Source organism: Phaethon aethereus (assembly GCF_964289735.1).
Source record: "Phaethon aethereus genome assembly, chromosome: 1".
In the NCBI taxonomy this organism is placed as follows: domain Eukaryota; kingdom Metazoa; phylum Chordata; class Aves; order Phaethontiformes; family Phaethontidae; genus Phaethon; species Phaethon aethereus.
The window spans coordinates 138,331,882-138,357,995 of NC_138575.1; positions in this window are offsets into that span (position 1 = coordinate 138,331,882).

The following is a 26,114-nucleotide window of genomic DNA, read 5'->3' on the forward strand; positions in this document are numbered from 1 at the left end:
GAGGAAGATTATACATTATTTTTGGCAGAATGACATTCGTCCTTTTTGCCCACTCAGTTTTTCACAAGTGATTATAACCACCAGTTTTAGTATTAGCGTCATGGAAATTTTCCCATTAATATTACAGGACACTTGGCGGAATCAGAGATCGTTTACAGTGAGTGGAGGAGGCAGTTAGAATCAAAGCACAGCTCACAAGAAGTAGACAATAACCCTCTGAGAATATTTTACTGCATAAAAATCTTGCTGGATTGTGATGCACAGAGAATACAATGTCTGTATATTTAATGAAGTAATAGCCCATTTGTCCTCTCCCTGAAGTTAATAAAAATTAACTTGAACACCAACATAATGCTGTCCTTGATTCTTTGAGGTAATCATCAAAAAGCTCAAATGGTAAATGTTTAATAGAGAAACAGACTTCTCTGGTATCTCTAAACTATATAAACTAATTGCTTAATTTTATTAAGGCAAACCGTGTTCCTTTCAAATCTCCTAGAGTTAATTCCTGTATTTATGCTCATTTTGGCTGTTTACATTGGCTTCATAAACCTTCAGCCTAAACAGAGAACAAGAAGTAAGGATTCTTCCCATGAAACAGCTCTAAAGGGAAATTCAGACATCACTTAAATGAAGCATACTTCCTGTTTCAACGTAATTAAATGGTGAGATCTTAAAAACAAAAGCAATCCAAAAAAAACCCAAACAAAAAAAACCCACCCTAATTTACTGTAAAGCTACAGACATCTCTGAGATAGAAAAGGGCTTTGCCTCCATATGCTACAGATGGGGAGATTATCATTACCTTTGAAGGTAATTCCTCCTAATGTTCTTGTTTGGTATCTGTTTCAAACTAAGAAATCTCAGCCAAAGCAATTGTCACTTCCATGGACAAAGCTAATGTTTGTTCTGCACAAGGGAAAAAAAAAATCTTTGCTGGTTCTAAGGCTCTCAAGGATTTCAGCAGGATGGTGGCCTCGGTGTCACAAGTGTGCCTTCTGCCACCCCTGTGAAGGTAAAACCAGATTCTTGCAACTGGCCTGTGTTTACAACACCAAAGAAAACAAGTGAAGGACTGCTCCCTGGGCAAGTGCCAAGACCTGGCCACATGCACCTTACAAAGCAACTGCTTCCCTTCTGTGGACCTAAGACACAACTATTAGTATATCTGTGATTTTTTGTTGGCTGTTCCTTTCAAATTCCTGGGGAGTGGGGTCGGGGAAGCTTATTGCAGTGATGTTTTCATGGTATGAAGCTGAGAACAGATACGCTGTGCCCTGGGGAGTCTGGGGGTGGTGAAAAAAGATGATGCTGGGCACAGGAAGGGGAAGGGCCGCTGATGTGGCCTTTGCCTGGTGCCTGCTGGAATGGGCTGCACATGCACCATCTCCTGCTCTGGACACTGTCTGGGACACTGTTGGTTGACAGCAGCCAAACCTTTTCCAGGACACATGCTTGCAGTTAAGCATAATGGACAATTAGCAGTCCAGCGCCTAACCTCATTTCCAGGCTTTGGTTTTTTTAGTGCTGGAGACATAGCTTTAGAGTCCTTTGGGCAAAAACTGTTATTCTGCACATGATCAGTAGAGACGTCTTTCATTTTAGACAGTCTCAGGCCAGGGTTCCCTAAAGCAGCTTAAGAAGTTTCTGCTGCTGGCTGTTTTCTTCCCCACCACCATCAGCTGTCCTGGCACAGCTATGTGCGCAGCAAGGAGGCTGATCTGAAGATGGGCTGAGACCTTACAGCTATAGCAAAATTGAGCCGAAGCTTGGGCTGCAATACAAACAACATATAGTAACAAATATTCTTTTAAAAAAATTGAGACTTAAATAACTCCGGGTGAACATCCCAATTGCATTTGACTTCAATATTTTTGCCTTGGTTTTGGTCTTGTAAAATGGTAATAACACTTCAAGCCAGCAGGGAACTAAAGCTAAAACTTTCTCACCGTTCTGGTTTAAATGGACCATGCAGCAATCATGGAGTGTGAAACGGTGCTGGCATCCAAGGCGTGACACCTGCAGGCATCCGGGCAGCAGGCTGTACAATCCTTCAGCCTTCAGTTTGTATTTGCAGTTTTATCTTCAGATTTGCCCTTCGGTGGCCCAAGACTCTTGGGAGACTCTGAGCACACTTATTCTGAGAGAAGCTTGACCACGGTAAGTGGAGTGCGGTCAATGAAGCTGCAGGAGTATTTCAGAAAAAAAAGGAGGGGGCTAAAATATTCATAATCACAAGTAATTCAATGGGTGTTTATTGAGGCTTCACAAATGTTCGTCCCCATCCACACAGAATAAACATAAGAAAAATATACAAAATTTTGCTATTTTCCTACGGGGTTTGCCATTATTTTATGTTGCTATGGAGGGCAAAAGATTGCAGGGGAAGAAGTAGAAATGAAGTATTTATACATACCACATATCATGGAAATGAGTTGTCTGTAGTAGAGAATACACTCTGGGCATTAGGATTGTGCATACTTTTCTTGGGAAAGAAACGGCTCTCTTGGAATGCAAACCTCCCTTATTCCTGGCCTTCGCACTGCGGCATCATAAATAATGCAGTAAGCTGCTGCCCCGAAGTCAGGAGCTTGGAAAGGGAAAAAAAAAATACAGACCCTGTGGCTGCTTTGGTGTCCGGAGAAGTGCTGAGCAAGGCAGGGTGTAAAAGGGCATTTGCAATTCGGGGGGGAACAACTGGGTTCACTGCAGGGGAGCTAGGTGGATGGGCATTTTGTGGCTGAGCAGAAGCAGCCCGTGCCAGACAGAGCAGAGGGCACCCCACACACCCCCAAACTGAGGGCAGAAGCAGCCCTTTTCTGGGTATCTGGAGCATGGATGGGCCGCACCGCAACGCGCACCCCCGGGCTGGCTGTCGGAGCGGGTTGCCCAGGGTGTGAGGAGCACAGCCTTAGAAGTCAGCCTTTTCCTTTCTGCAGCACCCACGCAGCACAGAAAAGTGTTTTTTTTCTGTTTCTTCTTCTTTGTAAAGCCCCTCCCTGGGTACTGATGCTTGCAGGGAGGCAGTCCCTTGGTGTGGTCTGCCGAAAAGCCCTCGAGTTCAGGCAGCTGCAGAGACTGAGGTGAAATCCTTGACTTTTGGAGGAGACCTCGGGATGCACACATGGCTCTATTTTTCCTCCTTATTATGAGCTCTGCAACCCCAACAGTCGTCTTCTCCAGCCTCCTCATTTCCTATTTTAACTGTATTTTTAACGGATTCTTTGCCCTCTTTCATTGTAGTGCTTTTTGTCATCTACAATCATTTGCTTTTCCTCTGGTCTATTTCCCACCCACCTCACGTTTTTGGTAAGGTGGGGAGAGATGAAATGACATTTTATTTTATAAAGAAATGGGCTGATACCCCTCCCTGGCATGGGAAATCAGTGAGAAAATTTGCATCTGCTTTTTCACCTGAGCCTCTTTTTTATTCCCATGCTGCTTTCCAAATAAGAAGCTTGAGAGCATCTCCCTGAGGTTTTGTAGTATTGCTCAGGAATGACTCCCGACAAAAGAAATTCCACATAAGCAACTTCCACGCTGCCCATGCCACAACTTCGGGTCTCCCCTTGCAGCCTTCAGCTCCCCACACCTCCCACTCCCTTGGCTGGAGGGCAAGGTTCCCATTAATGTTCTTTGGATGTAGGGTTTTTTGCATGACTCAGAAAGGGGAAGGTAAGCACATGCACAGGGGTCAAGATTTTTCCTCATGTAGCTGTAAGACCATAAACTGGCAATTCATTAAAGTAAATGGTGGCTGAGACAAAAAGCTGACCCTGTGCCCTTGTTCAAAGAGTCAGAAAAGTTGATGTGAAGTACAGGTAAGTGAATTGCACCTTCTCCTCTTGAACTATGAAAATACGTTTTGCAAAGAGAGGCATGTCCTCTTGCTGCCAAACATACTGCATACATTCAGTTCATATCCTGATACAGTAAAGTCTTTCTTTTCGTATGCCCCCTCTTTTGCTAAGCTCTACTTTTCATGGTCATCTTATTGCAAAGTATAAAGAACGGGAGAGACTTTAAAAAAGAAATACCTGAGACAACAAGATAGTGTGGTCTTTTATTCTGTAAGGTCACTCAAGCAACACCTTCTGTTCCTCCCTTTGCGTCTGTACCTGTACATTGAATGAGTCAGACAAAGCAAAGTTTCCGAAGGCAAGGCACGGACTGGCGCTGAAATATGATTTAGCATTCTTGAAAGTGTTAGCTGTCTCTAGTATAACAGGATCTGGACTATGCAATTTGTGGAACATTAATGCAAAAAAAGTTACCAAGGTAACCTTTGGAAGACACAAATAACAGTGCCTACTATAATGAAGATGTATTTCTATGGAGCATTCTTGACAGTTTTTCATCTGACATCACAAGAGTACTTCTGAATTATTTCTAAATGAACTGACATGGCAAAATCCCTATTGAAGAAAATGTTTCTTAACTTAATCTAGTTTTATTATTTTCATTAAAGAAACAGTGATGGAGGTAAGGCTGATTTTAAAGTTTTAAATTCACATTTTCACGTGTTTATAATTTGTCCAGTAGTTTGAAATTTTTCATGCTTTATTTGACCCATATGCTTTTAAGTGACTTCTTTTATCATTCCCAAAAGTCTTTTAGGCATCTCCCGAGTTATTTAGACCCTGAACACAAATTTCTATAGTTAAAACATTTTGGGGATGTGTATTTTCTTTTCTTGCTTGCTGGGATAACCCCAAAATAGCTTTAGCTTGAAACTTGGCATGTAGTTACTTTGGTACAGAATGTCATTTTTCTGAGCGCAGAGAAAGAAAATTCTCTCTGAAACAGTGAAGCCCTCCACACTGTTCCCCGCATGACACGTATTTGCAAAGGAGTCCATTAGTTCGGAGTGGCGGTCCTGGCTTCATGGGAAATAACCATGAATGGCCTTTGCTATCCTCAGAGTGAGGATCTGACTAATGGCTTTTGGAAAAATAACTGTAGGAAGGGGTGGAGTTCTGGGATCAGTTATGGGTCTTCCCACATTTTCTTCCTCTTTTCCCAAGCTGAGACAAATTATTGTAGACATATACTAGCCCTGGCTATGATTATAAAATGAAGGATATTTGGCATGAGGTAGGTGTCAGAGGTGGGCTTATGAGTCGAGGACTAAGAGTGGTGAGCAGCAGATTGTGTGGGAAAGAATTTGTGGAGTCGGATCGACCTCTGTGAATTAAGCCTTTGCAATGTGAAACCCCACCCTCTCAGTCCTTCCTTTGCTTCCAGGCTCTGAGCGACTTGGTAACCAGTTCAGAAATATAGTGCACATGTTCCCCATCCCTTCTGCCCACCCAGTCCAGCCTAATTAAGTCATAAGGAAGGCTACACAAACCAGTCTGAAAATGGGAGTGGAAAAACAAAGCTTTTGTTTTCCCCACTCTCTCATTGCCAAAGACTTTCTCCCATTTTTTTAGAATACCACCCAACGTTCAATTCATAAATTAGTCCACAGTGAGCTTCCTTCAGGCTTCTCTTAATATTGTTTCACTGTGTATAAATGCTACTGTGAAAAAAAGACTATGTGATGAGAAATGACTGTGTAGGCTGGTGGCTGGGTCCTTCCCCCAGGAGGTAGGACCTGGACCTACCCCTGCTCCAGTCAATGTTTAATTATTCATGGAGAATGAAAAGTATCAAGAGGGAAAACTCTCAGTCCAGCCTAGTGTAGCAGCTGGTGACCACAGCAGTTCCTCAGATAGAGGGAGAGGTGGATTCAGATGTCTAAGGTAGAGGAACTACCATAGCCCTGGTCTACCACACCTTAAGTGAGTGCTCTTCAATGAACTGGGAGTAACAACTCTCTCCCTCTGATAGTTCTGGGATTTTTTTTCCCCTAATAAAACTTATTTTAAACTGAAAGAGGGTAGATTCAGATCAGAAATAAGGAAGAAATTTTTCGCCATGCAGGTGGTGAGGCACTGGAGCAGATTGCCCAGGGAAGTTGTGGATGCCCCATCCCTGGAAGAGTTCAAGGCCAGGTTGGATGGGGCTGTGAGCAACCTGATCTAGTGGGAGGTGTCCCTGTCCATGGCAGGGGGGCTTGGAACTAGATGATGTTTAAGGTCCCTTCCAACCCAAACCATTCTATGATTCTAGCTAATAACCTAATATTTAAATTAATTTCAGTACAACTAAAATAATTTTCCCAGTTAATGGGATTTTTTGGCTTTCTTTTCTTTTGTTCAGTTTAGATGTAAATTTTATTATTAAAAATCTAATAATATAAATGTTCCCACTATGTTTTATTAATGAAATTTGGGGGATTGTTTATGCTAAATTAAAGCAATTATTTCCTCTTGTCTATTACTCAGGCTGATACCACTGGTACATAGAGAATTAAAAATGTATTTTCATTGTCTTTCAAGCCTTGAGTAATTCCTTTCTCAACATATTTATCTTGTGCTAAGAGAATGCGTCTTTGTTCTTTCTTGTTTCTTCTGCCTTCTGATATTAGTCAGTGTGCTCTGGGCTAACCATCCTTTCCCAGGGAGGAATGGTTCAGCTGAAGAATGTACAGTGCAATTTGTTTATCTTACCATTTGCAAATACAACTAAACAGAGGTAACACACCCTGAAAAGAGAAAGCAGGAAAGCTTCTTAGATGGTGGACTTGCCTATGTTCTTTGGTTGTTTTACTGGAGGCTGAAAATTCAACAAAACACATAATTAGCCCATGTTTGAAATTCCCTGTTTTGTTGGAAATTAAGCACAAGGTAAACTCAGTTCCTATTCAGCAAAGAGTATTAGCACATGCTGAAATACTAGGATCTACTTCAGTGTCTGGCTTAAACTGTGCCTAAATCTTTAAAGTTAAGACAACTTCACATTTTAGAAAGAGAAAGCTGCTTAGCCGTCCTTCTTGTCATTATATCTGTGTGCATAATCTGGAGAAATTTAGGAGCAAGCTGGAAAATGTGAAATGCATATGCCCTGGTTAATCTAGATTTACAGGAACACTTTGATATGGGTCCATTTAATGGACTAGTTAGACTAAAGGCAGCAGGGGATCCTCCTTGAACTATGGGAAAGAATAAAAACCTTGGCTACAGGACAAAACAAAATACAGATGGAAAAAATGGATTTTGCCTAATAAGGAGAAAGAGAAAGCACTGCTTGATTTTCCCGTAAAGGCTATTGTTATTACCTGTCTTTTTAATAATAACTACATCTTGAGAGAGAAAAGTGAGCTATGCGCATTAAACTTGTATTGTTCTAGAGCCCCTTGTACTTGCAGGGAGGTTCATGGGCCAGTGTGAACTGGCATTCAGACTCATCAGGTTTTGAGGCAACAGCACTTTAAATCATATTTTTATCTGCAGTCATGGCTTTTGCGTTTGACTTCAAAATGGTGCAGATACCTAAATTCCCAACTCAGCAAAACAGTTTGCCATCATCTGTTTGAAAAATAAGTGAGCTGATGAGACACAGTAAAAGTACTCAAGAAATGACTGCCTGGAGTTGTACTACTAATTAATGCTTAATGCATCGGTAGCAGCAGCAAGTTCTTTTCCATTGGTTCTTTTCCATAAGCCCTGAGCACAGGACTCTTCACACCAGTCCCCAGGTGATGCCCTTCTGACCGGCAAACAACCAGCTCCACTGGCATCTTCCACTGACAGCATGCATCACTATGGCTGCGGTACGAATAAAGGGACCTGCCATTCAAGGGAGGCCAAAACAAAAGCTGAGGAAAATAGTGGAAGCCCTGGGACCACCAGGGTGACAACATTGAAGGTAGCTGCTTTATCACATCCAAATTCAAGAAGTGAACGTCATCCCTGAATACTCTGCAGTTTCTCCAGGGAGCCTCTGGGGATCTTCAGGGCAGGAGAACTGAAATGAGGATGATGGCCAGACTGTAAGGGACAGAACAGTGACGGTGATGTGGGAGGCTCTTGGTATTCTGCTGCTTTCAGCCACAGGCATCTCAAGACGCGCAGAACAAACAGCCGTGCTAACAGGCACAGAAGACAGCTTGATAGGTCTTTTGCTCATTTGGTCTGCTTGGGGTTTTTTTCTGTTTGTTTTGGGTTTTGTAGGTGATGGTGGTGGTGGTGGTTTTTTGTGCTAGATCTTGTGTGCTTTGCCATGAGGAAGTTTATTGCTGCTTCACCTTGTGCTCAGCCTGCCTGTGGAATTCAGTCCCTCATGCTTCTCTGTAGTCCAGGCACAAGCGTGCAAATCTACACCTCCCTCACCTGCCCCATTGCGCTGGCTGTGGCCTGGCAGCCTCAACAATTCATCACGCGCCTCGTATGGCAGCAGTTTTAAGAAATCAAATGCAAGCACAGATGTAACCACTGTTTTTTTTATTGGTTAGGTAGCTGGGTCTGCTTTCGTTTTCTTAATTTCTTATTCCAAAAACAATTTTCTGTGGTAAAGTGAAAATAGGAAGGGCTCATTTGTTCTCTCTGGCAAGTACTTATCAGTCCTTCTTTGATCCTTACGTAGTGTCCTAGGGGTTATAAAACCGAATATTCAGGGTATCCCCTGACATGTCTGATGGCCCTGTATAGGTTGCTTTGTCCTGTCCATAAGTTCAGGTACTCGGGGATACCCGGTGCTTGAATAGCATCAGCGCATATCGGTCTGGGTTCCCCTAGGCTTGACTAAGATGCAATTTCACTGATCAGAGTAAAGAAGTCGACAGGAATTCAAGGGCAAGTTAATGTCCTAATTAAGTCAATCACAAGGAGTTTACCCCTTCAAGAAAGCTGTATTTAACAGATACCTTACTAATTAAGGATGGAAAGGAGAAATGCAGTCAGTATACAGTCAGTAGCCACTTTGGGGAGCCCAAGGCCAGGATGAAAATTGTCAAAAACAGTGGACCCAATTCTAGGGAAGATGTGAAAATCTGTTTTGATGGTGATCTTCTTGACAGCCTGCTAGAAAAAAGGAATAGATGTGATATCTTGCAGCCAACTATCAAGTGTATAAGATGTGTTATGCTTATTTTCTTTGCATGTATCAGTTAAGAATGACTAAAGGTGGCCAGCAAACCAGAGGCCTTCAAGTCCACAGAGGAGTCGAGGTCCTAACCCCGGGTCCAGGTCTGCTCTTGTGATGCCCAGCGTCTCAGTGTCCAGGCGCCCCGGGGGGGCTGCAGGATTCTCCTTCACCAAGCATCAAACAAGGGCTACGTGGGGAGTTTGTGACAAAATCTGCAAATCCAGGAGAGCCTGCGTTGGCTGGAATCTCCTTGGTGGGCAGTGGGGACTGAGATGAGTCTTGGGAGTCCTCTCAGGATTTGAGTAACAGAGAAAGAGAGCTGAAAAAGGCTGAATAATCTATAAAGTAGATCATTTCCAACAGCCTGGAAGATTGCTCTTTCCAGTATTGACCTTGGAAAGACAGGACGTTGGGATTATAGAGATGCTAGCTGGAGTAAGTGGCTCGTTCCCATCCCATAGTAATACAGTATTTGGCATCCAAAGGATGACGTTTTGCACTTAGATTCCTCTGTAAACTAAATCACTTTACATGACACTGTTGTTTTTTTATTTCTACTTGATTTATTTATTGAAGGCAGTTTTTTATATCAGACTACTCATGCAATGTCCAAACTTCTTGGGATCATGTACACTAAGCTGTTAAGCAGAATAGCCTTGGCTACTCAAAGTGGCATAGATTTATAACTTGCACATTTCTGAGAATACCAAGGACTAGAAAAAAGCTCCTGAGAATTTTTTTAAAATGCCTTTTGAAAAGGAGATGCAATAAATCTGACTTACACCTGTAGAGCATCATACAGACATAGCATAATATATAAGAAACATATGGTCTATATATAGAGAGCATGAACTTAAAAATGAAGACTGAAAGACATTTTACTGATCAAGTTCCAGAAAAACTAACAGATGGGAAAAGACATGGCTATTTAAAGGCTGGGAAACGAGCACAAATACTATTAGACTCTGACTATATTTCAGTGAATAAACAAATGCAATCCTTACTCCACAGTAACATAACATGTCATTCCAACACTAAGCACAGTCAGAGGTAAGGAAAATGCTTCATCTGATTGTTTGATGGTCATCACCCACATTTTAATGATACGTTGAAGTGAAATCTAAGTACAGGCAAGGAAAAAAAGAATATACAGCCTATTTACAATTTAAAAGAGACTATGATTTGTTGTAGTTTGCTTCCAGGGAGGTGCTGCAGCCTGTTCATCTCCTGACAGGCAAGCTGAGGGGACTTCAGTTTCTGCTGGTGATGCTGTGTCTGGCTGTGGGCACCACGGCTCTACCTGGCCTTCCCTGCAAGAGGCCACCACCGAGCCCCCTCCTTGGGCAGGGAAACGGGAGCTGATGGCTAACCACAGCTTTCACCTGACTTTTCTGGGACTTCTCTGCAGCGCTGTTTGCTTTCTTGTACAGTGGTTAGTTTTCCGCATTACGAGAAGGCTCTGTGCACTGTTAACACTGTTAACACGGATGCGGTAACATCTATGAACACGCTCTGTCTTCACCCCAGCTTGGCATTGCCTTGCCATAGCTCAGGTGCCCTGAGTTAAGTGACCTTCTGCCCTGAGTTGGGTTCATACTGACGATTTCAGGGTGAAGGCACAGAACTAAACTGATTACCAGCTTACATTTCATTTGTTAAATATTTACTGCCAACAGCTTACAGCCTCTCCAGAGGCAGATGATTACCTTTTCCTACTCTATTATGAAAATAAATCTCCTCTCTTCCTCAGAGTGCCTTTTCTATTTAAGCAAATTTAAATATCTGATTTTTTGTGAGACTTGCTGTGGTTAAATCACTGCCATATATTTCCTTTTGTAGTGATCTCAAATGAGTTTGGGAAGATAATAAAGCTTTCTGTAACACACTGATTAGCCCTCTTAATTAACAGGACTGAATACAGCCAAAAATATAGCTTCCAAAATATTCATCTTCAGCCTAACACAGTTCTGTGTTGCTTCAGGTGTCGTTTAAGCATGCAATAATATTCCTAGGTACTCTGATTCTCTTCACAAGTGATGATGTTATAAATAGGACAGCTTTTTTTCAAATAGACCATTTCTGGTGCAAATTATTTGCAAAGTCATTCTTGATTTTTGTGGAGGCATATGTAAACATTCTTCCTGATATTTGGCTGCTTCTATTAAAGAGCCAAGTAAGGGAATGAACAGCCTTTCATATTTTAACAACAGGAAAACACTCTTCTAGGATGTGCCTGCCCTTTTCATATTTTCAGGTGCACCTCTGGTACTGCTGAGAACCTCTGGACCTCTCCGCAGATGAACCTCTTGAGAAACCCTGCTGCAGAGGTTGCGCAAACATGTTAGAGCACCAGTGTTTGGACCCCACCATGCAGAAAACTTCATCTTGTTTAACATTTCCAGCTGAGGATGGAAAGATATCCTTCCAGCCTGGAATGATTTCTGAGGTATTAGCTAAACATTGTCAGGTTTATGGCCAAACTGAAATGTGGAAATCATGGATTAATGTCCCTTTTGTGCAACTTCTCAGCTAATTACTTAATTCTGAGCACATGAGGGGTTCCCCTGACCACGCGTGTGTCTTCAGAGGACACTTCAGCTGCGTGACTGTGCTTGAAACTTTGTGTGAAAAAGCTTCTTTTATTAGGTGCTTGGGCTGTAATTTGACAAGATGATTTAGGGTGTTGTACCATATCTAACAGGCACAAATTGCAAAGTGCTAGGCAAACTCACTCTGCTGGTCCATACTGGTTCAAAAAATGCAGGTAGCAGGTATGTCTTGTCCTAGAGACTTGCATAGTCTGCCTGAATTGTTATTATATAAGGTATATGTAAGGTAGTATATAAATAATTATAACACCTTCTTTTGGCTCAGGTATTGTTTGTCCTCCTGCAGCTGGCATAAAGCTGACATACATAGCATATTTTGCACTCTGATTCAGTGTAATGCAGAGGTGTTCACATCTGATATCATCACATTTGTGCTGCCAGGTGATCCAATAGCACAGCTTCTGTATCCATTACCATGGCTTATGTCACTTTTTACAGGAGAATCTAATCCAAAAATCAGTAGAACTCCCTCTGAAGTCAGGGGGGCTTTGGATCAAATCAGTCTTCTCATTTGCTTTGCTCCCCCGAGGTTGAAACAGAATGGGTAACTTAATTGGTTTTAAAAGAATACTTAATTTCTTAAGAGAACGGCTTTGACTTAATCTCATTCAGTAAAATGTTGTAAAAAGCGACTTTCCCACAAATAAGGAGCAGTACATTTGGTTTTAAGAAAAAGCATTTTATATTTAACAGTGGCACATCTTAACTAATTTTTAAACTCATGTATATATGTGGTATTTTTTTTGAAATAAATCTTCAGTGTAGCTATTAGTTTGTTCATGTATTATTCACCCTGGGGAGAACAGGGAAGGAACGTGTGATGTGATGTGACGTGATGTGATGTGATACCTGTCATGAGATCAGCCCCTGGCTTGAAGACGATCTCAGCCTAAGGCAGATAGATAGCTAAGGCATCTAAGAGTGGTATCTGCTTAAGCTGCAAAAATGAAACATAGTCTGGGATTTCAAAGGCTTCAAAATATGGGAGTGTTTTGATCTGGTTTTAGTTTTTGCCTGGCTTAATTACAATGCTCTGTTAGTACAGTCTGCTGCTGGTTTCTTTTTCCTAATAGCAAATCTGAACGCACTCCTAAAATTCTCTTGACGACAACCTCGTTCCCAAAGTCATACCCATGATGAGGCTTGTGACTGAAGGAAAAAAATAAAAGCCTCTCACAAAGCCGTGCCTCAGACCTTTTCAGACCGGCAGCGTGCTTCCTGAGACACGTTTCTCTCCGCTGGCTTTCGAAAGGGGTGCACAGGCCAGGCCGAGCGGGGCCGGCCTTAGCAAGATGGTCATGGAGGCCAGGAGGTTTCACATCACAGGTGACAGACTCACAGCACAAGGCGTGCTGAAGTCACAAAAAAAAGACTGTACGTTGCTAGTTAACGTCAGAAAAACCAGTCAGCAAGCTGTCTGCGGCATTTCATAGGGGTTCCTGCAGCCTCTGCTCCTCTGGGACTTGACGCAGCCCCAGCGCTGCGCATCAGCAGGCTGTCGGTGAGACGGCAGAGGGGATGAGTTGTTGCTTTAGCTGGGTTTTTTTCTGTCCTCTCTCTGCTGCGAGAGGAAGATTCCCCGTACATACCGGGAATCCCATGTGCCGGAGCACAGCAAGAGCCATTATCGCTCCGTGGCATCGGGAGGGCTAGTTGCGTCCCTCAAGCCAGCGCGAAGGTGTTTTTTGCTCTCCGCACGGGCTGTGCTGCGACGACTGGGAGCTCAGCGTTCGCTCAAGCCAGCCTCGGGCAGCGGTGTTGTTACACGCCGCAGGCTGAACCTGCGTTTTTGCGAGGAGCGGTGGTGTTTGGGAGCAGACCTGCGAGCGACAGCTGGGGAGAGAGGCCGCAGCTAACTGCCTTTCAGGCAGGCGAAACAGAGAGGCCTGCTCTCGGAGGAAGGGACTTGCCTAACGGAGGTTACAGCGATTGAGCAAAAGCAACGGGTTCGAAAGATCGTCTCTAGTTTCATTTCTTGAGCGCGGGAGCCGGGGATCCAGAGACTCGAGGGCTGGAAAGTGAAAGGAGAAAAATTAAGCCCGTTTAGGTGGCATTACGGGCATGTGGGGCACGCCGAAAAAGGAGATTATTGAATGATGGCAGTACTGAGTAATAAAAAAAAATGGCTGCAAAGTTGAGCATCATTTGCTTCATCTGTCCTTCTTAGGCCCACAGTGTAGCACCTTACCTTTGAGATTTCTACGAGGCCAAGAGTATTTCCACCTTTTCTTTGCTGATTAGAGCCATGGAGTGCCTTAAAGATAAATTTATTTATTTATTTGTTTGTTTATTTATTTATTGCAGAAACAACGCCCTGTTTTTAGCCAGGTCCCAAGCTGCTGAGTTAGGAGTGTCAGTGGGTGGGAAGAAGAAAAACGAAACGGCAGCAGAAGCGGGGAAGAGGTTTGCTAGGTTGAGGGCCGAGTTCGGAGAGGGGCCGTGGAGCGGAGCGGTGGCGGGTGGCAGGGGTGCCGGGACGGGCGCCTGGGGAGGGAGCGCAGCGGGGGCGAGCGTGAGGACCACCTGAGGACGCGAGGCACGTCCATGGCGCTCAGAGGCGTGGTGAGGAAGGAGGAGGTGGGAGGACACGCAGAGCCTCGGGCGAAGGGAGTGAAGGGGAAGATGCTGCTGTAGGGGGACGGGGCGTAGGGAGGCTCTGGCATACAACGTGAGGCGCCCGTTGTAGGAACCTTGGGTGCACGGTGAAGGCCCCAGCCGTCACGCAAGGGGAAAAGAAGATCACAGGGGTGTTTTTAATCTGGTTCACAACAAAAAGAATTTTTAGAAATTAAAGCAAGGATAAACAGCAGCGGAGTAAAGAAACAAGCAGCGTAGGGACTACAGGTAAAGAATAGAAAGCTCAGAAGAAATTTTAGAAGAGGCACACTTTGGAATTAATAAATAATCCTGCATTGTAGGCCTGCGTTGACAAGGAACAATGTGTCCTTGCAAGGTGCCTTCTCAAATGATGTCTCTTCCTTCTCAGTAAGACATAGGGCTAGGACTTTAACCCTTTGGTTTGTTTAAGGAGCTGAAAAATCAGCCTGACACTCAGCCAGAGCTGCTGCAGGTACCTTCGCAAGCTGCAAAAGTTCACCCCTCCCCAGGGCACGCTAAAAGGCGTCTCTGGGCAGGTCAGGGCAGAGCAGGAGCTCGCACAGAGTCATGGACCAGCGCCACGTCCCCAACGCTGCCCCGTAACTCGTTGACACGGCTTGGAAATGTGCCTTATTTGCACTGCTCGGCTAAAGGTTCCTTCAGCACATCCCAAAGAGGATGACAAAGCAGCTCCTTACCCATGGGCTGCTGCCAAGCCCATCCTGAGGACTGCTCTGAATTATGCTGCTTTGCAGTAGGGACCCTCATGCCAACAACAGGCATATTTCAGCGGTGCACTCACCGTGACCGCTTGCTTTCAGCAGGCACGTCTCTGACACGGGCAGGAAGCCAGGTGAGCACCGTGCAGGGCCAGCTTTGCTGACTCACATTAGCCATACATCCTCCCGCACCAGCAAAATCCTCAGCTGACCTGTGAGCAACTCAGAGGAGGATGGATCCATCCCTAATGCTCTAAGTCCGAACTTCCTCACCCTAGTTTTTATGATGTTAAAACCTTATCAGTTATTGGTGAGCTGCAGGACGGGTGCATATGGCTAAAATCAAACAGCAGAGCTCGCACATTTGCAAGTGTTCAACTTGAAAGCAAAATGTGTATCAATGTAACAGGAAGAAAAAAAGATTAGAATTAACGATATATCAAATGAACCATTTTTATATATTGTCCGTTGGTTGGCCAGGACTCATGACAGTATGACTGTTTACACTGAGAATACAAACATTAGCTGGATGTGAGCAGGCAGGCAGCTAGTGGAAAGAACGGATGGACTCTGTGTGTTCTTTCTCTTGATTTAAGATACTAAACTACTGCACATGCATGCAAAGAACTAAACTTGAATTCTACTTTCCACTTTGAGCAGCTACTAACTCACCAGTTCCATTCCCAATGTTTATTTATTTTGTTTATCTTTTCCCATCTTTTTCCCAGGATACATGGTTGTCCTCAGAACAAATTCTCCCCTTAAAGCTCCACAGTGTGTTAGAACTCATTTCTCCAGCCAGAAGGACAATCTGTGTAATAATTTCTGTGTTAAGAAAACATACCATCTACTAAAAGTTGGTAAAAATCAAAGTACTCATTCGTTATTTGCTCTGTAGTCTGCTGAGAGGTCTAAGAGCAATAAAGGAAAAAACTATCAGTGCCTCAGGAGGATAATGAGAACTTTTATTGCCCAGGAAAGAAAAGTTTGTATTGAAGTTTAGTGGATACCAACCCTGTGCATGTGAAGATGTATCCTGTTTTAAAACACGACAAATATTTTTCTGATGGTGGGAAATTTTCCTGGGATACAAGAATGATGTGCACCAAGAGAGCCATCAAAAGACGCTGTGTCCTGCCAACTGTTTGTGATCTGCTTCTCTGTGTCCTCACTCCGCTTACTTAGGTTGGTCCAGCAAGAGGTGCCCTGAGTTTATGTGACAAGCTCTGTGGTGCACTGGTGAGGTAGCAGCAGCCTCCCCTGAATTTCAGACGGGGTCTGCCCTCGCCGTTGGTGCACAACAGCACATCCATAGCTACCGGCAGTGCAGCACCCGCAGTGGCCAACTTCCAGGTGGAAGATTCCCTCTCTGCTTGGGAGCTGGGAAAAGTCTGACAGGTCCAAAGAGATATTTCTGAATTGTAACTGTGGCTTTGAATAAAATATATACATGCAGCCACTTATTTATTTATGTTTAGAACGTTAGTATTCATTTAAGACTTGAAAATGAAATTAGCTTTCTATTTACATATGTGGGTTTTATGTATTTGTATAAACTTAGCTTTATATTTTGGGGGAAAGAGGAATAAAGGTAGCCAGCCAAAATACGTTGGCCTCCCGTATGGCAGCTGACAGCATTAAACTTTGCCACATGCGGGTCTAGTCATTGCCGTCGCTGGGGCTGGTGTGCGTTGGATCCAGCACCCTCATACGCTTAGGCTGCTTTGCGAGTAAAGCCCAGGTTCTGTAGCTCACACTACAGAGGTGGACATCTGCCTTGACCAGAAGTGAGAGATGAGCAGCGGTTCACCTCCTTCGTGTTTCTGTCCTGCTGCGGGCACTGTTTCTAGCGAGCAGTTTAGCACCACGCAGGGACTGGGACCTGCCAGACCTGCGTCACCAGGATGATGTCACAGCTCTGCGGTACCTAACGCCAGGATCAGCTCAGCTGCCTCTGCACCGAGCATCTCCCTTCCCCCGTGGTGCCAGCGAAGCCGCCCGGAGCCTGCCGTGCCACGGCATGGTCAGGCACGTGCCCCGGGTCCAGCTTTCTCTCCTTGGCTTCTTGCCTGCGCCTCCAGGGGTTTTTCAGGCGTTTCTTTTTGTATCGGTATTGGGAAGGCTTAGTACCATTCTGCTGAGAAGTCTGGATGAGAGAAATGCAGTGCCGCACTACAGAGGCACGATACAGCCTAGCTGCACCAGGTGCCTCTTGAGAGGAAGCGCATTGCGATCGTGGGATGGTTGGTACAAGTTGTCTTGGGAAGAGCCAGGACAGTGTCTGCAGGAAAAATCCCAGCATCTGGAATCACTTGCGGGAGAGCCAGTCGTCTCTAAGTCCCTAAGCGCTCGATCGTACAGTCCACGTGCGCCCAAAAATACAATTAACATTGACAGGGGAAATGGCTGCTAACGATCTGAAACTAGAGTTTCTTCCTGTTAAATACTGGTGAAATTCCAAGTTTAAAGGGGCAATCAAGCTTTTTAATTGCTCCTTTCAGCTGTGGTTTTGTAGGAAGTAGAAAATAACGGCACAAGCATTGGTTAATTTAGAAAAGTCTGCTCTGAACAGAGGTTTTGCAAAATGTTAGGAATAATAAAACGGTGCCATTTTTACATTGTGCCAGAAAATCTCCAAGTTAACAAAAAAAGTCTGGCTCCAAGCCGGACCACCAAAATAGAAACTAAAGATAGTGCTGCAAATATAGTCCCTGAAATTGGTTCACATCTATTCAGTTATACTCTAAGTGGGGGGAAAAAAAAAAAAAAAGAGGAATGATGTAAAATTTATTATTTAATAATGCTTTGAAAAATCCCACTTATATTGCAGGCCATCTCCATTAATGTAAAAGCCAAGACTCATTTTTTTTGTTAGCACACACACCTTTATGCATTAACAAGTTGCATGACAAGACGATTATAATGTACTTCCAAGGCTTTGCAGTAAAGTGGGAGAAATTTGTCTGTAAATTTCTAGATTAATCCATTTTCCTTTCGTGGAGTAAAAAGGAGCAAAAAATCTTAAAATAACTGAGATAGGTTTTCAGTACCTTTTCTATTTTAAAGAAATTGTCATTTTCTGGAAAGAAAACAACCATCAACCAACTTTTCTGACACTGCAACTTGTTAAAATACCATCTTCAATGAAAACATTCAATTGGAAATTCTTTTATAAATAAATATAACAACGAATGTACACAGGTGTGCTGCTGAACACAAGGGGCCCATCTGTTGAGAAAAATTGGAGTAATTTTTATATAGTTGCAGAAGGAGCAGTTTCACTTTAAACAAAATGGGCTTAGAGATCTTTTTTTGGCATAGAGCTGAATCTGTTGTCAGGTGGCTAAGCTTTGTTTTAGAAACACAAGAAGTAGAAGCTTCTACTGTAAGGACCAGCACGGTGTCTCGGAGGACAAGAGACCTGACAGGACCAAAATAAACTTGAGGACATGGAAGTTGAGCTTCTCTTATCTGCTACCTAGCAGCAGTATTTAGAGGTGTTGAAAGCACCTGCATCCAGAAGAAATTAGAAGGAATACCGGGATATTTGAAAACTGCAGGCTGAATAGTCCATCTTTAAAAGAAATGCTGAGAAATCGCAGAGGGCCCTGGCAAATGGCCAGACTATGCAGAACAGCAGTAGGTAAAACCCAGCATATGTAAAAGCAAAGCGGCATACACGGGAGATGAATCAGGAGTATATCTCGGAGGGCTCTGAACAGTTTGTACTCAGGGCATCGCCACTGGGAACTCCTAGCTTAAAAAAAAAAAAAAAAAAGGAAAAAAAAGTAATTCCAGGACAAAGACTGGAGTAGAAACTGCAATAGGAAATACCACAGTGAAGAAATATTCATACGCCACACTCAACAATTTGAACTGTACAATGCATCTTTATCACTTCTGACCTGTCTCTCAGTACTGACATCTTCAGCGTGATGTGCAGCAGTCTGACAGACTTTGCTATTTCCTTACTGCTTGAAAAAGGCTTCCAGTAAAGAGTATTTCCCATAGTTTACTGTTGTCCATGTTTTCTCCCTCCTCTCGTGCTCTGTAGTCACAATTTCCAATGCTTATACACGAAGTTGTAAAACTCAGCTTTTCTAGACATCAACTAAATTGATGGCTTCTGCCATCGGCTCCCTCAGCAAGATGAGCTCAGGCAACTGCGGGGCAGCCCCAGCACAGCGCCAGGTAACTTTCCGTACCCTCTCCTCCTGCCAAAGCCTCCGCAGCAGGCATGCCAGAGAGGCAAGGAGGAAAAGCAGGGAGTCTATAGCCAGCCCCAAACTTCATCCCTTTTCTGGAGTGCTGCGTAGCTACTAGCGTGTGGTGCGCGCGCGGGTGCGGTTCCTGCTTCTCCCAAATCCGTAAAATGGATTTTTTTCACAGCTGAAGGTCATTAATTAAATACTAAGATAACCCTCCCATTCTTAGCTACCTCAGATGGCTCACTCCACTGGCCCACCAAGTTACTGCTGGCTATTTGACTCTCGTCCTGCCTATTTTCAAAGGGTGCAGCAACAGAGCGGGGAGGCTCAGGTAAACGGCACTCCATGCCATTTCCTAAATAACTCTAGCCTTCACCATGATGTCTGAAGTTGCGCTCCTTTTCACAATGGCATTTCTCCCACAGGTGGGGGGAGGAACCAAATCAGAAGAATAGGTCCTTTGCCTGTTGTTCCTAAAGTACTTAATCAATACCCCCACTGGAAACCCATGGTGGAACTTCACAGGCATTAAAACTGCAACACAGAAGTTAATGTAATTATCAGCGGTTTTGCGCAGAGCAGACTAACAGACCCAGCTATCTAGAGCTATCATTTTAAAGCTTTCAGGTTCTTGCTTGACCAGGCCCAGCATTTGCAACACTATTTTTAAAACACTCACTACATCAAACAGGCGCACGTGCTCAAGGCAACATCCCCATCTCAAGAAAGTCACTTCTGCATTTTGAAAGAGAGGTAGGATATGTTTTACTTTCTCGTGGCTTGCCAGGCTAAGCCACAGAGTCAGCCATCTCACCAGGGCATGTTTCATCAAATAATTTTCTCCCCCTAGGACAGCCAAGTCTTCCCATGCCCACGCCACTCGATACACCGGGCATGCTGTGATACACTGCTAGGCAACACAAGCTATAGCCGTCAGCAGGTTTACCCGTTCTGGTCCTCCACCACTGTGAGATAAGAACCAAGTCATAACCAACATTTCCCGACTTAAGCAAGCTTAGTAGGGTTCACTGCAGTTTTCGTACACTCGTGAGGAAACATCTCTGCCAGCCCTCCTCACCTGTTTCTTGGTTCCAGCGATTCCCTCTCGCAGCAGCTTCACAGAACGAGGTGTCAAGACTGAAGCTGCAGGAAGACCAGAAAAACACAAAAATAAGAGTTTCTTCGTTTCCATGCTTTGCGGAAACTGCTCATTCAGAGCCTGTGGGCTGGAGAAACCAAGAGAAGTGAAAAGGTACCATGTGTCTCAGAGCCCAGCAGTTCGGCTGTTGGGAACCAGCGGGGAACCAGGTGAGCCAAGGCCTTGTTCTCAGCTTCTCCACTTCGGGAAACATGCTATGTTAACAGCTTCTTCATACAAGAGGCAGGTAAAGGATATCCTTATCCATTCCTCTCTCTTCTGCTGGGGAACAACTGAGATTACTTATACCTCTGTGCAGTACAGGGCCACAAGCAACTTGTGATGCTCTCAACAGTGTTGTAACATACTAACAAAGGTTTGTGTTTTCAATGTTTTGAGCAGTGTCAAAAAAAAAAAAAATTTCCAATGTTTTTAAATGCTTGCTAACAAAGCCACAGAACATTTTAAGTAATCTTAACACACTGGTAAATTGTATTGTTCTTTACCGTATTTGTACTGAAAGATTCAGTTTTATTCCTTTTCATTTGCATGCAATCAAAATGTTTTAGGAAATGGTGCATACCAGATACCACCCACTCCCTTCTCAAAAAGCGTTTGCAACTGTAGCTTATGTGTTATTATTTGTGGCACATTCCAGTTATACAATGAAAGCACTTTTTGTGTCTCTTTTTTTTTAAAGCATGCTAAGGCACAAGAAGAAGAGTGATCTTTTAAGCTCCCTCCTCGAGCTGCACAGCTCTGTAACCGGTTCCATGAAGTGTCCTTGTGGTCAGGCTGGCCAGCTTCACCTGCTGGCCAAGGCTCCTTTTTTCTGCTTATATATTGTCCTACAAAGCAGTAACAACATGCACGTTAACTTTCTGGTACCAAACCTCTACCCATAGCTTTTCCATTGGCTTATGTCACATCAAGTTGTTGTAGCTGAATCTTCTTTTCCTAAACCGCCAAACAAAGAACAGACCGGGACTCCTGAAGTCACTTAACAAAGAACAGACCGGGACTCCTGAAGTCACTTTTTTTGCCCTTCAATACCACCAAATTTATTGTACTGCTTCTAGAAAACCTCCATGATCTTGCAGATGTGAAGAGTCAGTCATTTCTCCCAACAATCCAATGTAATGGCAGTGAGATTTCCCCTGTTATCCACCACTTGATAACAAAATCACGTATCTGGCTTGGGTGATGGTTGGTGAGGGAGAAAGGACAAGGAAAATGACACAGAAGGAAGGAAGGAAAATTAAATGCTTCCCTCCCAATCCACAGCACTGTGAGAAGCCTCTTGCTTCAAGTCCCTCATCACCTGCAGTCACACCAAGTGCAGCAAGACACACACCTGCAAGCCCTGAGCAAAGGCACCCTTGGAGATTTCTCCACCTCGAACTGATCTTTCTTTTATTGTCAAGAATCCGAGGTTGCTAACATTTCTAATACAAGCACCTCTGTTAAGTAGCTGTATAATCTTCATTCCCCCACTTTAACGGGAAAAAACACCTTGTTGCTTAGCACTGCATGGATCATCCATGGGAGACGTATACAGTAGGGAACCATCTTCTCCCTGGCAAACACCAGCATGAATGACATTTGACTGTAGTGGAGTGAGAAAAAACCTCACAGAGATGAACGGGGTATGGTGGAAGATAAATGCCAGAAAGCGGCGGAAAGTTTAGGCAGAAGAGGTACAAACTCTTGGCCCATGTTACACATTTCAAGGCGCTGTCCCGTCTCTGTTTATGCCAGGGACATCTGTAGGGTAAGACGCAGTCCAGGTCCCCTGCCACCACGTTGTCTTGCAGCTTATCAACTAAACAGCCCCACCAACTAACACCAGCACATCCAGCCCTGTAACTGCCTGCGACTGCCTCTGCAGAACAAGTCACACACCCTCACGGGCTGAGACTTCACATGGGAATACGCTTGTGAGGTTATCCCGCATAAGGGCATATATAGACACTTTGAACAACATCAGCAACGCAGATGGCGCTTACGATATCTGAAGCCGGTGTGAGCCATATTTCTGTCTTTAAACAGCCACTCCTGACTTCAGATCATTAGCACTGCCATTTTAAGTGGCAAATGGTGTCTTCTATATTTGTTGATGTAGGTGCAGATGTAATGCTCTTATTATGTGATTCAGAAAACAAAAAACCAAACACCCAACCGTAAAACTGAATGTGATCCAAGTTTTAAATTTTGCACAGAACCAAAAAAATTAAGCTAAACAGTGACTGAGTTATGTGGAGAGGATTTTATGGGCACAAATGTTTGCAATTAAAAAACTCAAAGAAAACAGATTTTGTTTGGATGTAAACATTCCCCTGCTGCCCTGGAAATACTAACACAGCAACACTGCACTGAGACATTGGGAAGAAGAAAGTGTTCTTTAAAGTATAGAAAGAGCAACAGCCACCAAAAAAGGTAAAAGTACTCTTGAAATATTTCAAGTTTACAAATATGTAATATATTGTAAACATGTTCCTGCTTTTTGAATCTCAGCTGCCATTTAGCCAATTGCCCAGCAAAATGCCAAACTGCAAAGGTACCAACTGGTTTTGACAAGAATTCCCAGAGGGGAAAAAAGGCCCCAAACAATTAAAAAAAAAAAAAGTGCTGTACCCAGAAGATTATATGAATAAAATGGAAGATTATATAGATAAAACATGGAAGCCTACAGGAAGCCTACAGAGGGTGGGAGCAAGGACAGGTAGCCTGGGAGGAATACAGAGATACTGTCTGAGCTGCCAGGGATCAGGTTAGGAAAGCTAAAGCCCTGATAGAATTAAATCTGGCCAGGGACATTGAGGGCAGCAAGAAAAGCTTCTATAGGTACGTTGGTGATAAAAGGAAGGCTAGGGAAAAAGTGGGCCCAGCCGGAATATGGAGAAGGCTGAGGTACTCAATGACTTTTGCCTCAGTCTTCACTGGCAAGTGCTCTAGCCACACTGCCCGGGTCACAGCAGGCAACGGCAGGGACTGGGAGAATGAAGAACTGGCCACTGCAGGAGAAGATTAGGTTCGAGACTATCTAAGGAACCTGAAGGTTCACAAGTCCACGGGACTTGATGAGATGCATCGGAGGGTCCTGAGGGAACTGGCAGATGAAGTTGCTATGCCACTATACATCATATTTGAGAAGTCGTGGCAGTCTCACTGGAGAAGGGGAAAATAACCCCCATTTTTAAAAAGGGAAAAAGGAAGACCCTGAGAACTACAGGCTGGTCAGTCTCACCTGTGTTCCTGGCAAGCTCATGGAGCAGATCCTCCTGGACATGATGCTAACGCTCATGGGAAATAAGGAGGTGATTGGTGACAGCAACATGGCTTCACTAAGAGCAAATCGTGCCGGACAAATTTGGTGGCCTTCTACAATGGGGTTACAGAATTGGTGGATAAGGGAAGAGCAACTCACATATCTACCTGGAATAGTGCAAAGCATTTGATACTGTCTCGCACAATGTTCTGTCTCTAAAATGGAGAGACATGGATTTGATGGATGGACCGCTCATTGGATGAGGAATTGGCTGGATTGTCGCACTCAAAGAGTTGTGGTCAATGGCTTGATGTCCAAGTGGAGACCAGTGATAAGTGGCGTTCCTCAGGGGTTGGTATGGGGACCAGCACTGTTCAACACCTTTGTCAGCAACATGGACAGCGGGATTGAGCGCACCCTCAGCAAGTTTGCCGACGACACCAAGCTGCGTGGAGCAGTTGATATGCTGGAGGGAAGCTATGCCATCCAGAGGGACCTTGACAGGCTTGAGAGGTGAGCCCATGCGAACCTCATGAAGTTCAACACAACCAAGTGCAAGGTCCTACAAGTGGGTCAAGGCAATCCCAAGCATAAATACAGGCTAGACAGAGAATGGATTGAGAGGATTTGGGGATGCTGGTTGACGAGAAGCTCAACAGGACCCAGCAGTGTGCATTTGCAGCCCAGAAAGCCAACTGTGTCCTGGACTGCTTCAAAAGAAGTGTGACCAGCAGGTCGAGGGAGGTGATTCTGCCCCTCTACTCTGCTCTGGTGAGTCCCCACCTGGAGCGCATTCAGCTCTAGGGCCCGCAACATAAGGACATGAACCTGTTGGAGCGGGTCCAGAGAAGGGCCACAAAGATGATCAGAGGGATGGAACACCTCTCCTGTGAAGACAGGGTGAGAGAGTTGGGGTTGTTCAGCCTAGAGAAGAGAAGGCTCTGGGGAGACTTTATTGCAGACTTCCCATACCTAGAGGGGGCCTGCAAGAAAGCTGGAGACGGACTTTTCAGCAGGGCCTGTTGCAATAGAGCAAGGGGTAACGGTTTTAAACTCAAAGAGGGTAAATTTAGGTTAGATATAAGAAATAAATTCTTCACTATGAGGATGGCGAGGCAGTGGAACAAGTTGCCCAGGGAAGTTGTGGATGCCCCATCCCTAGAAGTGTTCAAGGCCAGGTTGGATGGGGCTTTGGGCAACCTGGTCTAGTGGAAGGTGTCCCTGTCCATGGCAGGGGGGCTTGGAACTAAATGATCTTCTGACCCAAACTATTTGTGGTGGGTTGACCTTGGCTAGACACAAGATGCCCACCAAAGTCACTCTATCACTCCCCTCCTCAGCTGGACAGGGGACAGAAAGTATAGTGAGAAACTTGTGGGTTAACGTAAGGACAGGGAGAGATCAGTCAGCAATTACTGCCATGGGCAAAACAGACTCAACTTGGGGAAATTAATTTTTTGCCAATCAAATCAGAGTAGGATAATGAGAACTAAAACCAAATCTTAAAGCACTTTCCCCCCACCCCTCCCTTATTCCCTAGACATTCCTCACGCCCGATTTTCTCTACCTCCTCACCCCCAGCGGCACAGGGGGATGGGGAATTGGGGTTGTGGTCAGTTCATCACACGTTGTCTCTGCCGCTCCTTCCTCCTCAGGGCGAGGACTCCTCACACTCTTCCTCTGTTCCAGCATGGGGTCATTCCCACTGGAGACAGTTCTCCATGAACTTCTCCAACGTGAGTCCTTCCCACAGGCTGCAGTTCTTCATGAACTGCTCCAGCCTGGGTCCCTTCCATGGGGTGCCGTCCTTCAGGAACAGACTGCTCCAGCATGGGCTTCCCACGGGGTCACAGCCTCCTTTGGGCATCCACCTGCTCCAGTGTCAGGTCCTCCATTGGCTGCAGGTGGAGATCTGCTCCAGCGTGGAGCTCCATGGCTGCAAGGGCACAGCCAGCCTCACCATGGGCTTCCCCAGGGGCTGCCAGGGAATTTCTGCTCCGGTGCCTGGAGCACCTCCTGCCCCTCCTTCTTCTGCACTGACCTGGGTGTCTGCAGGGTTTTCACGTGTTCTCACTCCTCTCTCAGCCTGCAATTGCTGTTGCCTTTTTTTTTTTTACCCTTCTTAATGTTATCCCAGTGGTGCCGCCACCATCACTGATGGGCTTGGGCTTGGCCTTGGCCAGCAGTGGGTCCGTCTTGGAGCCGGCTGGCACTGGCTCTATCGGACATAGGGGCAGCTTCTAGCAGCTTCTCACAGAAGCCACCCCTGCAGCCCTCCTGCTACCAAAACTTTGCCATGCAAACCCAATACACCACTCTACGATTTGATGAAAAATGTATGTGCTGAATTGCGCTGGACTAATGCATACCGAACTTTGTGATAGGGTAACACATCTGAATGCCAAAACAAGAGGGGGAAATCAAAATCTACCTTTACAGTTTATCCAGCTGAGTTTTCAAGGACATAATCTCCTTGTAGAAAGAACTGCCAAAAGCACTCCCATAGACATCATTAATTGCTGCAGTCCCTATTAAGCATATGACCCCCCAAAATGTTTGATAACTTCACTAGGCAACATTTCCACAAACATCTTAGGCTGTTAG